Genomic DNA, 15,006 nt, shown 5'->3' with positions numbered 1-15,006 from the left:
GACTCTGCGCGCCAGCCCAGGAACACGAGGACGCAGAATTCCAGGCTACACCCAGTCCCCTCCCCTCCCCGCGCTCCCCTCCCCCGGCCCGGCCCGCCGAGCTCGCTCTCCCCTTCTTTGCCCTCCTCCGGGAAGACCCAGAGATAAATAAAGAAATGGCCCCGATTTTCCAAACAAAAAGTAAAGAGTTCTCCGGAGGGGGGAGGGGGCGGGTGTCGGGCGGACCCGCTCAGAGCCGAGTCTCCCCAGAGGCGGAAAGGAGCAGGCTGAAGACTGCGTGCGTCCCGGCTCTCGCCAGGCTCAGGTGGTGGCGCGCACTGGCTGGTGCCGAGAGGGGGTGGGGAGCGAAGACGCTTGAACGTGGAAATCACGCCTCCTCCCAAATAAGAACCGTTTAAAATACCCCCAACACTGCAGCTTCGGCGGGACCACGGGGTCCAGGTGTGTGTCTGGAGCACGTCCACTCAAAAGGTATCCGTGGAGAATCTTTCTCTCTGGCTCTAATTTAGGGTCGTTCCAGAGTGGATTGGGGCTGGCCAGCTCTGTTGCACACCCCCCCCCCCCAACCTCCCCACCCAGTCCTTTAGTAATAAAAGTGCTGATAATGACGGTCAGTCGATGGAACTGTCGGTCGCCTGGGCTCCGGGGCTCCCGGGCTCCCGGTTCTTCGCCCTGCCTTCTCCTCCTCCTCCTCTCTCTGTCGTCACCAGCAGGTCTGGGGGACCTGGTGCGGCGTGGCTGGCGCGGGCGCCCCTGCGGGCGTAGAGTGTTTGAGAAAGGCTGGCCAGGGAGTCAGTAGCGTTAACCCCCTTCTCTGTCTCACTCCGCCCTCTCCTCCCCTACACGCGAAGGTGTGAGAGTGGAGGGAACCTTATCTCAGACCAGGAGAGATACAGGTCTCCGAGCGTGTTGAGCCGCAGGGGGCGCGGGGGAGCCCGGGGGGCGCCGACGGCTTGGCAAAGTTGGGCGTGTGCGTGTGCGCGCCAGCCGTGAGCTAGCAGGCAGTCACCGTGGTTCCCTTGCACTCCCCCTCCGGAGAATTCCCCGAGAAGGCGGGCGCCGGCTTCGGCCCCGGGATAGACCTGCGGCGGCGGCGGGAACGGCCACGCACAGGTACAATTTAGCGCGTTTCATTTCGCGCTCCAAGCTCCTGGGTCTGTCCACCGCAACGCAGACCGAGCGGGATCTCGGAGTCTGGGTCACTGAGGCGCTCTCTCCAGCCAGGGGGGTGGGGTACAGGGCGCGGCGAGGGGTCCTCAGGCTCCGCGCTCTGAGCGCTCGGCCTCCGCATCCCAAGGCTTTGGTCGCTACAGCTCAGCCTCCCTGTGCCAGGGGTCGAACGGGAGGCGGTGGCCCGCACTACGGAGCATAGACATGCATATTAATCAAAGCTGAAGGAAGACGGAATAGGGACAGGAGGAGGAAGGGGAGTGGTGGGGGAAGATAGAGGAGAATGGGTAGGAGAATGCGCCTCGGGGAGGCATTTCCCTAACGTTCCCATTCCAGACTCCCCTACACCTAGCGGCCCTTCACTTCTCAAACTGAACTTGGGAACTTGCACGTTGGAAACAGCAAGTCGCGGTTTGGGAAATCCTTCTTATTTGATGATCTCCTCCCTTCCCCCATACCGGACCCTCCTTCTTACCTTTCCTCAGCAACACCTGCACCTGCTGCGCTGCCCACCCCGGGGGCGCACCTGCTCTGCTCTGCTTGTGCTCCCTAGATCCTTCCACCCATTTCTCATCCACTTTCTGTGCTCATCCTCGTTATTCCCTACACTGCTCTGTTTCCAGAGGCTCCCCAGGACGCCTAAGTCCAGCAGCTTCCAGCTTACTCCCCTCCCCCAGTATCGCCATCCCTGGGAGGGACACATTGGAAGGGGCTAGAAATTCCCATGCCACACTCCACTCGTGCCATTCCCCCAGCATCTTAATTTCTGCTCGTGGAGATGCCGCTCCTCTGCAGCGCTTTGCTGATTCACCATGATCGCGGAGGGAAAAGCCTCATTGACTTGTGCCCCTGCAAGCGGCGAGGCGAGCGCGAGTGGCTGCGAGGGCACGCGCTTTGGGAAACCACCCACCATTGCGTAGCCGAGGTGCTAAATGACAGGGTGGATGCCCTGCATGGCTCTCAGCCCGGGCAGACGGAAAGATAGAAGGGCGGGGAGGAGGGGTGGCAGTGGGAAATACTGCGAACCCAGCTCTTTGCGACTGAGCCAGCGGCAGCTAGTGGGTGGGCACTTCTCAGGAGGCCTAAAATCGGTCGCTGCACAGGGAATGAACAGAGCTGTTTCATGTGCCCCGATGCCAGCGCAGGGATAAAAGTAAGAGAAGGAAAACCAGCCGGCACGTCTGCTTGGGCGCCTTTAACATTTTGGCCAAGCTCTTTTCATTCTGAAGTCTTTGACCCTCCCAGTGGCTCCCTCCCAACCTCGGTTCGCCCTCGTCCCTAGAATTTCTGGCCTTTTAACGTCAGCCCTCACAAGGGCTGAAGAACAGAGTGCCCTCCCTCAGTGCCTGGGCTAAGTCTTAGAGCGGGAGAAACTGCATTGCTCGGCTGGCCAGGGCGAGAGTGTTGTCCTCCCACACAGAAACGGCCTTTCCTTTGGGACTAAGGCATTTGTTCCTAGTCCTCCCAACTCTATTCCTAACTGTCCTTATGTATATTTGGAGGAGCTTCTACCCTGTATGTTTCAATTTGGAGACAGAACCAACTGAATGTGGACCTTGGGCCACTTTTTACTGCAGGCAATCCGTTAGTGTTGTTTGAATTGAATTGGAGCAGCAGAGAGAGTGAGAGTGAGGAGAGAGGAGAGAGAAGGAGGAAGAGAGAAGAGAGAGAGAGAGGGGAGCGAGAGAGGGGAGAGAGAGAAAGAGAGCCCACATATAAGAGTGCAGGAAGGGTGTTGCCTCCCACCTCCCCAATTTTTCTTCTCTTTTTGTAGAAGTTCTGGGGAGCATTGCCTCCACCAACGACTTGGGTTTGCATTTGGGCCAATGACTTTGTGATCCGAGCTTTCACCAGTATGTTAATAATTATTACTTTTCTGGTTTAAAATTAATACATATTAATTTTAGACAATTTGGAAAGTAAGAACAAGAAAAAGAAGGAAACAAAAACACCTGTATCGCTGTACTCACACTACCTTTCAACCTTTGCTGATCATTTATTGTACACATAGGCAATATAATATAGAAGTTGAGGCTTTTGGTTCTCTAGCCCTGAGTTGAATCCTTGCTCCACTATTTATTAGCTAAAATGCAATGGGTAACTTTACTTCTTTATGGCACAATTTTTCTCTTCTGGAAAATGGAAATAACAGTAGTACTAACCCCATAGAATTGCTGTGAGATTAAATAGATTAGAAGATGTAACACACTTAAAACAGTGCCTGAAATACCACAGACATATAATACATGATATTTGTTATAATCCTATTCTATACACAAGTGTGAAAAGAAAATCAGCCCCTGGTATTCAGAAGGTAGCCTGGCACTCACAACTAAGTTTGGTGTTCTCCCACCCAACATAAACCATTTCCTGAAACTAATGTCAGATAAGAGCATTCTGTAACTGTGATGGATTAAGATAAAATTAGGACCACTCCATAATCATATCTGAAAACAGACAAAACATGAACCCTGTCCAAACCACAAAAAATGACGAAGCATGTCATCCTGGCTAATATGAGGGACAGTTGTGGTCTTTTAAAAACAAGTTACGACTGGGCATGGTGGCTCATACCTGTAATCCCAGCACTTTGGGAGGCCGAGGCGGGTGGATCATGAGGTCAGGAGCTAGAGACCAGCCTGGCCAACGTGGTGAAACCCCGTTTCTACTAAAAATAGAAAAATTAGCCATGTGTGGTGGCCACTGCCTGTAATCCCAGCTAGTCGCGAGGCTGAGGCAGAGGAATTGCTTGAAACCAGAAGGCAGTGGTTGCAGTGAGCCGAGACTGCGCCACCGCACTCCAGCCTGGGCAACAAGAGCAAAACTCTGTCTCAAAAAAAAAAAAAAAAAAAAAATTACGGCTTTAGTCTCATTCTAGTCTTTTCTCCCTCTAGAAAAAAGATTAAGACACTCAGACATAAAACTACCCCTGCTTCCTAATGGCACACCCAATCTGGTGTAAGCCCCCCATACACACAACCCACAACCTTCTCCCAAATTACTTAACACAAGCCCAAATCCTGTAAGTCCTTTCTAACACCCCCTTCTTGAGACACCTCTTATGTCTTCATGGTGTGTATTCCTCACTGCAACAAGAAGAAAACCCAGTTTGGCCCACTACTTGGTGTGGTCCTCGTGGTCTTTGGCAAGAGGGCACTGACAATGTATATATAGTGTTTATTTACTTTCTTTTCCAAAATTAAGGATCATAGTAAACATTCTGTTTGACAACCATTTTTTCCCATTAAATATTTCCCATGAACATTTTCTCATTTCAATTATTAGTGCTATAAAAGATTTTATGGCTGCATAGAATTCCATCATACGGCTGAACCATAATTTAACTTATGCCATGTTGTTGGTCATTTAGTTTTTAGAAATTTTACTACTATAAATAACACTGAGATGAACATCCTGTACATAAATCTCTGGCTGTATCTTTATTTTCTTAGGATCAAATATCTGCCACTACATGTTAAGTGGACAGCTCCTAACAAATGCCTTTGTAATAATTTTTAAATTGGAAGGGACAAGGGCATTCCTTCACAGGGATTAAATTCTTTGATGAAATACCGGCTCAGTCCTACTTTACAGCGATTTCTATCCTGTGCTACATTTGGAATCCGTTTCTTGGCTCAGTCTTGCTCAGATATGCCAGAGAGATTGATCATAATGTGGAGTAGGGATTCCAAAGAAAAGATTATTTGGTTTGATAAGGTTACAAAAAAAGGCCTGCTCTTGTCTGGCAAATGTTTCAAGTGTTAGCTTTTAATCACACCACCATTTTCTGCCTGAGAAACAACAAAATATTTTCATGCGTATGTCTTAAATCTAAACAGTTCTGTGTCACCCATGAAATCACTATGCATGGCAGGTGATATAATACAAAGGATATTTGGGAGGCTGCGATTGAGGGTGGCACGTAGTGTAGTGTGTTTATTATTTTATACCATCCCAATCTCAGTAGTTCTGACATATTGCCAAGTGGTGGGTGTTTCTGCTATCCTAAAAGATCTACGTAAGATTTCTTGGAGATTGGAAGTGCATGCAGAGAAGGTAAAAGTATAACAAGAATTATCCTTTCAAAGCGGGGAAGCTCCTCTGGCAAACATCAGAGCTCCCTTGAATGGGGATGTCTCCATGCAGTATCTCCTGGGTCTCAGCCATGTTTTGACCAAGAAGCTGTTTTACACACAACAACACTGTACTCCTTGAAGTGGTACCCAAAGAGATTTCTAAAGATAGTTTAAACTTGAAATTGAAAAGAGAAAACATGTGTGGCAAGCCTTAATTGTTTGCTTAAGATAAAGAGACACACTGCTGTGTGTAGATGATCACTGCTGAAAAAGTGGGCTCATTGTTCTGTCTGGGTCTTTGAGGATGTTCTGCCAACTCAGCAGGCTCTCAATAGCATCATGAGTCTTAGAAGAATTATCTGTGATGATGTAAGGAAAAAATTATTCCGAATTATCTTCCTGAATAACACAGGACTCAGGACCAAAAGAGAGATATTTCATACTCTCATTCAGGGGAAAACACTTTGGCACACACTCTCTGGATGTCTGTGCTAACGATGCCACTGGTGAGGTGGCCAGCTCTAAACCTTTGCTTTGCTTTTTTCTCCTAACAGAAAGCATGGCCATACCTTCTCTCTACCTTTCAAAATGCTCCCTTCCTTCAAGGTTCTCTCAGAATCCCAGCTTACACATCCAATAAACTTTCTCTGATTGCCACAACCAACATTGATTAATTTAACTCTATTAACTCTGAGCAATTTTATTTGAATTATTTCAGTGAGCAAGTTCCTACTGTGCTTGGCAACTAGCAGAAATTGAGCAAAGAATTCCCTGCTCTCAAGGAATTTGTAGTCTAACATGGTTGAATAAAAATACAGAGGATTAAAATATGAACCTGTATAAGGTGAATTTCAGAGAAGTCCTGTCCCATCAGTGTGTAGGATTCATAGAAATCATAAATGATATCTGGCTGGTCCCTGGTCTTAGAATACCTTTAACCCTAGAGTTAGCATCCTACTTGCTGTTTTGAGCTTCTTTGTTGTCTGATGTTTCATATATATGTATATATATTATATATTTTTTCTATTCTCTTAACAAGATTTTGATTTCCTACAGGCCAAGACCCTTACCTTTTGATTTCACCTTCAGACCTTTGGTGCTAGGATTGAGCACAGAGCAGGCTTGAGTAAATGCATGTTAGTGGCTTATTAAAATAAAATACACAAATCACTCAAGGAAGATAAGGATGCTGCCACATTCAGATAAATGGTTTTTAAAATCATTTTGTTAGAACCAATGATCAGTTATTTTTAAAAAAGTAGTTAAAAATTCTGATTTCACATATTCAAAATATTTGTTAGTCCACATGAGAAATTCGAGCTGTAAATAAGATGGATGGGGAGTGCTTATTTAAGAGAAACCCTTTAAATCCAATGTGCATATTTTAATATGCAAAGGAATGTTGCTAACTATAAATGAGTATCTTTTTGCTAAACTGGGCTGAATGGGATACTGGTTGAGACACGTTTTACAAGGAACACTTAGAGGCACTTGGGACATTGAAAGCAGCAAAGTGTATATGCATTTAAAAACTAATCTGTAACTCAAGTGGATGAGCATGTAATTGTGCTTCAGCGTGCATCAGCCTTTTGATCACTGGGCTGGGCTGGTGTCTCCTTTCTCTTTCTTCTCTTGGAGTGGTCTTAAAGTTTTAACTTGATCAAAGAGGATGATCACTGTATTCTGGAGATGCCTGAGTATTGTCACTTTCTTAATAGCAAACAAGGCACAATTCAGGATTTTCATTACATCTCACTAGTTTCCCCTCTACTGTATCTAAAGGAGGAGAGTTTAGGTACATTGTTCACTTGCAGCGCCAGGACAGATCTCAAACAACCTGGCTACCCCTACCCTTTCCAGCTTCCATCGCTTGTAAGTTGGTTTTAGAAAATTTTTAGAGCTAAAGAAGTTTTATAAACTAATATAATACAGGGGTTGATCATCTTTTTCTAAACAAGGCCAATTAAGATGAAAATAATTTAAATCAGTGGGCCACGAATCCAATATGATCATATTTCAAATTGTGTCCATTACTTTTATACCCTTGTGATGTTTGCATGAGGAGGGAGACATTTGAAGAGAAATGTTAGAAATGACTATAAAATATAATCTCTTGCATTTGAGGAGTAATTGTGCTGAAAATTTATAGGAATGATAGAAAATGGGAAAAGAATATTTTTATGCATTTCATATGCCAAGATTAGCCCTAGGCACTTTCAAGTATCTAGCCTGTATAATTTGCAAAATCACTCTGTGGGCTGTTAAGCATTGTCAAACCCATTTTAAAGACAGGAAATTGAGGATTAAGGAGATTAAATATCTTGTGCAGGGTTACACCATAATGGAAGTATAAATAGAGTGCAGGACTATCTGATATCAAAATCCATGTTTTTCTATTCACTCATTCTGCTGTTAAGCAAAAAATTACTTGATTCCATTACTAAAATGCCTTTACTAGATTTAAAAACGTTCTAATCAGAAAACATAATATGCCATGAATATAATAAACAATTAATGTTATTTCTGTATTTGCTATTCATTTAATAGTACTGTAAAATGGCAATATTGTGGCCTATCCATTAATTGGGGTTTCAGTGTTTGGATTCATTTCTAATGTTGGTATTCTTTAGAGGAGTTCTGTGGACCAACAAAAATATTGTATGGAACCCAAAGTGTTTGCTAATCTAATCCAACCCACTCTTTTTGCAGATGGCAAAACTTCTGCAGTCCTTGTCTGAATTCTACCAAGAAAAATCCCTCAAAATGTTAAAATGGAAAACTGTCAAGTGGTTCCAAAATACATAGCAGAAAAAGTAACTGAATAGACTCTGACTTATGCATGTTAAAATGTTTCCATTGTTTTAGTGGTTCACCAGTAGTCATGATATTGCTAAGGGAAAGCTTCTTTAATTCTCTTCCTTACTGTGTAAAGTGAACAGAGACCATTCTAATCACCAGATCCATTGTCTTATGTTTGAACATAGGGGACATAGGAAAGCAGGGGTTTCCTGATACAACTCTTAGCTTCGGGGCAATCTTTCTTTGATGTTTATATATTTAATCCTTTTAAACTCGTACTCCAGAGCCTAACCTAAGAACAAAGCACTTCATCCCTTCTGTTATTAGAACTGTGTACTTCTTGCTTTGACTTTTAAAAATGACAGAGCTACAAGGCATTCTGTTCCCCATGGCTGATCACTTCCTTCTCATAAATGGCATTATGTTGGTGAATTAATTAATAGTAAAATCTGATTTACATATTCACAAATATTAAAATTGTAGAAAAGTTAAATCAGGAGGCAGCTCCAAGGAGAGGCTAAGTGAGGGAAGACAAAAAAAACAAAGCTTCCTTTTTTAGACAAAGCACAGAACTTGGCATTTCTAGGGCTGCCCTGCTTCCACCTTCAGGCATCTTCTGAATATCGTAAAGGGGATTATTCTGGACATGGAAAGCTCTGTTCTGCCATGGGTTGAAAGGTTTAGCCTCAGGTGAATGCCATTACCTCCTGCAGTGTGCTAAGCAACAGGAACTAAAGTAGTTTGGGTACTGGCCTAGTCATCAACAGATAAGGTCCTTCATCTAGCTCTGTTACGTCACTTCAGTTAAGATTTCTATCCTTAAAATGGGAATAATAAAGATGATGATTATGCTGTCTCCCTCCTAAGCAGGGTTTCAGATGTAAGAGTTGATGATAAATGTAGAATGCTTTGAAACAAACACATACATTATTGGGCCTTCTAGGTCCAGGGCACTTTGCTAAATGCAGAGCATGAAGAGATGTAAAGACCTTGCCTTCAAGGTGTCCACAGTGCAGTGAAGTGAGGCCAACAAGTGAAACAAGAAAGTTGTGTAGTGTGGCAAGGACTTTGTTGTGCTTTGCAATCAGTGAGAAGGTTCCTCTAACCTAGCCCGAAAAGCAGAGCCAGGTGAGTTGGGCAGGGAGGTTGGAAAAGTTTTAAAGAAGATGTGCACAGATGCCATCTGGTGCTCCATCCTTATCCCCTCCCCCACCCCCAGAAGTTCACTCCAAGTGGTTTCCATTTACACTGAAGTCTTCCTGCCTCTCTCTGTCTGAGCTATTTCCTGGCCATGAGACACACTACAAATGCCAGAGAGCTAACACCTCTAGAAATGACCTTAAATTAATGAGGGGTAGGATAAATGGATAAATACCCAGGCTTCTTTGTCTTGCAATGGGACAACTCAGAGGTGTGTTTCTCACAGGCTCTCAAAGAATTCCAATGGAGTGGAGCCTTTGTTGTCCACAGCAATAACACAGTCATGCTCATTAACACACCCTTTATAAACTTTTCTCTCTGTCTCCCTTCTCCATTCCCTTACTCTGCTTTCTGGAATTCTCTGAGGTAAACCACTTGCTTCCACATATTTATTTCAGGATCTGTCTTTGGTGGAACCAGCCAAACACAGGAGATGACATCCAAATGGAGTCTCAAAGGTTAGCAGTTAGTTAAGCCTAGTAAACGTGCTGGTATGTAAACTACATTTCAGTAAAGCTGTTAAGTAAAAGAGTTAGCTAACCCACCTATGGAGAGAAAGAATATTCCAGGCAGCGGGAATGACATTCAAAATTATAAGGATGGGATAAAGGGCTTAGCTTGTTTTGAGAACTATGAATAGCTCAGGATGGATAGGCAATAGTTTGGGAAAGTATACGGGAACTAGGTTAAAAAGGAACTTTTAAGCTCAAATAAAGAGCTGAGTATTTATTCTGGAGATGACAGGGAGCCATTTCAGGGCTTTAAAGAGTGTTTATGGTCAGGTTTATGTTTGTTTATATTTTACAAATCTGGTGGCCACAAAGGAGGTGGATAAGGGAAAACAAGACTAGAGGCTAACAGACCAATTAGGAGGTCACGATGATCGTAACTATGACAAGAAAGGATTAGGGCCTGAAGCAAGGTAGAGGCCAGTGGGATGGAGAGAAGGGAAGAGTTGATGTTTTTAGGGAGATAGAATTGGCAGGACTTGGATGATTGAAGAATGGAGCTAAGATACTGCATCGTGATTTCTGATGACACAAACATCATTCCAAATAGGCATGCCAAACCATACCCACCCCAGAAGTATTATTTTATTTTTTATTTTTACCAAATTCAACTGAAGAACAGAGTTTCTTATCAGAGTGAGGAAGGAAAAAAGGTGGACTGTGTTTAGCTCTAGACTGTGACAAATAGGGGGTGGTTATAATAGGTTGGGAATGAAAGCTGGACAATAGGGACCAGCAGCCTGGAAAGTGGCCTGAAGGAGTCCACAAGGTAGAGACCACAGTTCATGAGGTCAAATCCACAGTGTAGAGATTCATGTGGATTAATGAATGTCCTTGCTTCTCAAAGAATTGAGTTAGATTTTAGGGCCAGTTGCTTACCTGAGACAACTTCATTTGAAGAAGGAAAGGAGATAAATCTGGAGGAAGAAGGAGAAGGAGAAGGGGGAGGAAATAATTGGCTTTCGTGGGTGAGAGTCTCTGGAAAACCTCCTGTCTTTGGTTCATCTCAATTCTTTTTATCTTTACAATGCAGAGCTAGGGATTTTCCTTCTGATGACCTGCTAGAATCCATCCCTGAAGGTGATCAAACACCATGCACTCTATATACAAGGCCCCTATTATTACCTGAGGGCAGCTTATACTTCTGTTAGGAAACACACACACACACACACACACACACACACACACACACACACGCTTGCTTTAATTTACACAGCGAACACATTGACGAAAACAGGACCAACATTTTATAGTATTAGACACTCATTCTTTCAGTGACACCTGTGTCAGGGCACTATAAATATGAGACCATGTTAATGACGTGTTTTTAGTCCTATTATAAATGATGCTGGTATGAACATTTGTGTATAAGATTTTATGTGGACGTAAGTCTACATTTCTTTTGGGTATATACCTAGGAGTGGAATTGCTGGGTCATTTCATAACCCCACGCTTAACATCTTATGAAACTGTTTTCAAAAGTGCCTGAACCATCATATATTCCCACCAGCTATGTTTTTGTTTTTATATCATTATATATGCTAAATTTTTCTCTACTTATTACTAGATGTTAGTTTCACAAACCTTTGCAATCTCATTCTTGATGTATCTTTAAATTCTCCTTCTTGTAAAAAAACATTTTAAAAACCTTAAACTGTTACTTGAAAATCCCCATACTATCCTAATAAGAATCAGTGAGATTGTCTAGAAAATGTATTGGATTAGACCAATGTATTACTTAGATAGATATGAGAAGCTGTTTGTTTAGGGATCCTGAATTTCAGATTGCGATGTCCACATCTTGCTATGGCATCCCACATCTATAGGATCTCTAGTTAGGGAGTAAAGATGGATTATAGGGACCACTCATCTTATAGTCAGAAGGGGAAAGAAAGGAGGTGGAAGCAAAAAGGAAGTGGAAGACTCAGAGAGAGTTGTGAGAAGACCACAAAGACATCATATGCCCACTGTTATGGCTTTGATGTAGGCAGAAGGCCAATGTCTGAGTTACAATCATGGGTCTGGTTTGGATCCCTTTGGAAACTTGTCCAATTCATGTTATCCTCTTTCTCAAGTTTGAGCTACCTTCCTAGTTACTTCTTTCGGTTTCACCCGACATCTATCCATCCAGTCCCCATCACTTGGGCAGTGAGTGATGAGAAAAAGAAGGGAGTGGGAAAAAGAGGAAAATGAGAACAAACGTGTTCATGACCCCTCCCCTACTTCTTTGCCTCCCTATTTATTATCAGTCTGGTAGGCATACTGTTTAGTTTGCCTCATCTGGAGAGAGAACACTTTCATCTCTATAAAGCAGTTAGTATCACCTAAGCCACGGAAATGAACTTCCCTATGGAACAATAAAGATGAAATAAGTAGTGACAAAATCCCACAGGAAGGACTATTAACTAATATTATTAAGTGATACTTCCTAAGTGAAACATCCCCTCCACTGTAATATTTCATTATTAATAGTACTTGGGAGTTTCAAGAAAAGAAAAACCTTTTTATTTCTCTGGCTTGGTCTCCTGGTCTTCATAAAGGAATCTAGGCTATGCTTCATGATGCCAAAAACCACTGGCCAATCCAGTCAGTCTTTTAATAGAACAACAATCAGCCACATTATTTAGTGTTATGTAGACAAACAGCTATTTGTTTGAATGAAATATTCACATGTAAATCAGTTATTTTGACATCATATGGGCACAGTCCAAGTAAATATTTAAATACTAATTAAAAAATCATTAATTGGAACCATATTTGTTGACTATCTCATATATACAGGAATATTTCCCATTTAACAGATGGCTTCGTATCAATCTCATCTTAGAAATTAGTAAACACAGATTTTACCACCCATGGAACAGAAGTACATACATAGAAGGGGCTATAAGCAAAAAGCAGCTTTTGTTAAGATAAATTTGATTATGGGCCAGGCGTGGTGGCTCAAGCCTGTAATCCCAGCACTTTGGGAGGCCGAGACGGGCGGATCACGAGGTCAGGAGATCGAGACCATCCTGGCTAACACGGTGAAACCCCGTCTCTACTAAAAAAAATACAAAAAACTAGCCGGGCGAGGTGGCGGCGCCTGTAGTCCCAGCTACTCTGGAGGCTGAGGCAGGAGAATGGCGTGAACCCGGGAGGCGGAGCTTGCAGTGAGCTGAGATCCGGCCACTGCACTCCAGCCTGGGTGACAGGGCGAGACTCCGTCTCAAAAAAAAAAAAAAAAAAAAAAAAGATAAATTTGATTATGCATACTTGAGGTTTCCAACATGATGTTATGAGAAGGTAACTTACAGAAGATAACTCTGGAAATCAGGCAGTGGTAATTCTCAGTGGTGGTAACATAATCTGTGGAAGAGAGCCCATGGCAATGCAAACATTGGAGATCTTGGTTGTTAATCTGTTGTGTTAGTTTCCTAGGACTGCCGTAACAAAATACCAAAAACTAGGTGGCTTAAAAAAAAAGAAATTGATCATCTCACAGTACTAGAGGCTGGAAGTCCGAGATCAAGGTGTGGGTAGGATTGGTTTTTTCTGAGGACTGAGAGAAAGAATCTGTTCCACACTACTTGCCTAGCTTCTTGTGGTTTGTTGGTGAGCTTTGGCTTTCCCTGGCTTGTAGATTCATTACCCTGATCTCTGCCTTGATGTTCACTTGAGGTTCTCCCTGTGTGCCTGTCTATGTCCAAATTTACCCTTTTGTTTTGGAGGACACCAGTCATACTGGATTAGGGGCCCACCCTACTCCAGCATCACCTCATCTTAACTAATTACATCTGTGATGAACCAAATAAGGTCATATTTCCAAGTAAGGTTATATTCTGAGGTACTGGGGGTAAGGAGTTCAATATAGACATTTTTGAGGGGGACATAAATTTATAAATATAAATTTTTTATGTAATTCAACCCGTAACATCTGGTAAGAGATCAATAGCACCTTCACAGAGGCCCAGCAGTCTCTGTGATCTCTGGCAAAAGTCACTTTTGATTGGATGTTTTGGGGTGGAGATATGGGCAAAGTAGAAAGACTAATCCATTTTGTATAAATCTGCTGTCAACTCTATGCCAGGAACATAAAATTCTATTTTTTTACTTAGTGCCCTTTGATGCATCTTCTCCGCATTTCAGAGGACTGGGACTAAAAGTTGCTTTAATATTTGGGGTCCGAGAGAAACTCAAACTTTGGCAAAACTGTCACAGTGTTTTGAGGGTGCTTTAGGTCTCTTCTAGGTTTGAAGATTATAATATGATAATATTCATACTTTGGGTGTTCATGTATTTTCCAGTCCAATTTGAAATTTTGTGTCAGAAGACCCACAGGTATTTTCTTTTACTTTGTATAAAACTGCTCCTCCTATAGGAGGTATTTTCCCCACCTCGCAAGAATTTTCACTTTCTTAACCTAACAGATGCCCTCTCAGAATCTTCTCTTTTCCTTTATTTGAAAACATGTACCCTATTTCCCAGCTTAACTGCCACATCCTTTTGCCCCACCAGCACTATGGCCATCTCCATCCCATCCTTACCCTAACGTGACTTTGTATTTGGATTTGGATTTGGGAGAATCACTTGGCTACTGTTTCCCACCTGGAAAAAAGGAGACCAAAGTCATCCTTTTAAGTATCCTAAACACCTAGGTTAGCATCATCATGTCCGAATGATCAGCCCTTGCTGTAAATGATGGATTGCACTTTGCAAGGCTCGCTCTTTCTTGAGAAAATCACTAGCAGTATCCTGGTAGACTGTAGACTTTTTGTGAGTAATGTCACATGATATATGTATCAGTATTAAGCTATCCTTGGAAGGCACCTTGCTCTTACCTATGATAACGGCCACCCCCATCTTGCTCTCCTTTGTCTAATAACTTCTTCAGAAGTGACTCCTTTTAATTACTGCTGATTTTTGTTGCAAAGATCTAATAAGAAAATAATAGAGGCTATGTCAGCATGATGCAGGACCAGTTGGAGGGTCAAGTCAAACCACCGAGCCATTTGGTGGGAGAAAATTGTCAGGCCAAGCTTCCATTTGACACTCTTGATTATGAATTGTACATGTTTATAAATACACATTTAATGATTAGATTTTTTATATGGTATATATAAACAAAATCATGTTCCTTAGGTGTCGAGTGAAAGTTATTGAAGTAAAACATGGCTTCCTCTTTATACAAATCACTGACCAAATATTTATTATAAGCCCACTGTGTGCATCACTTGGGGGATGCAAGGAGGCACAAGCCCAGATTCCTGTTC

General features: G+C 42.9%; 1 long non-coding RNA gene across 1 annotated transcript in view; it reads left to right on the top strand.

Annotated features, from left to right (window-relative positions):
• The first annotated feature begins 1,022 nt into the window (after positions 1–1,022).
• The window catches only part of LOC117074144, a 1,124,950-nt gene continuing 1,110,966 nt past the window's right edge, over positions 1,023–15,006 (top strand). Inside the window, exon 1 of the long non-coding RNA XR_004433520.1 lies at positions 1,023–1,113. This is a non-coding gene — a long non-coding RNA (uncharacterized LOC117074144). The remainder of the gene's footprint in view (positions 1,114–15,006) is intronic.

Source organism: Trachypithecus francoisi, unplaced genomic scaffold (genome assembly GCF_009764315.1).
Source record: "Trachypithecus francoisi isolate TF-2019V2 unplaced genomic scaffold, Tfra_2.0 Contig01603, whole genome shotgun sequence".
NCBI lineage: Eukaryota > Metazoa > Chordata > Mammalia > Primates > Cercopithecidae > Trachypithecus > Trachypithecus francoisi.
This window is presented reverse-complemented; position numbering and strand designations above follow the sequence as displayed.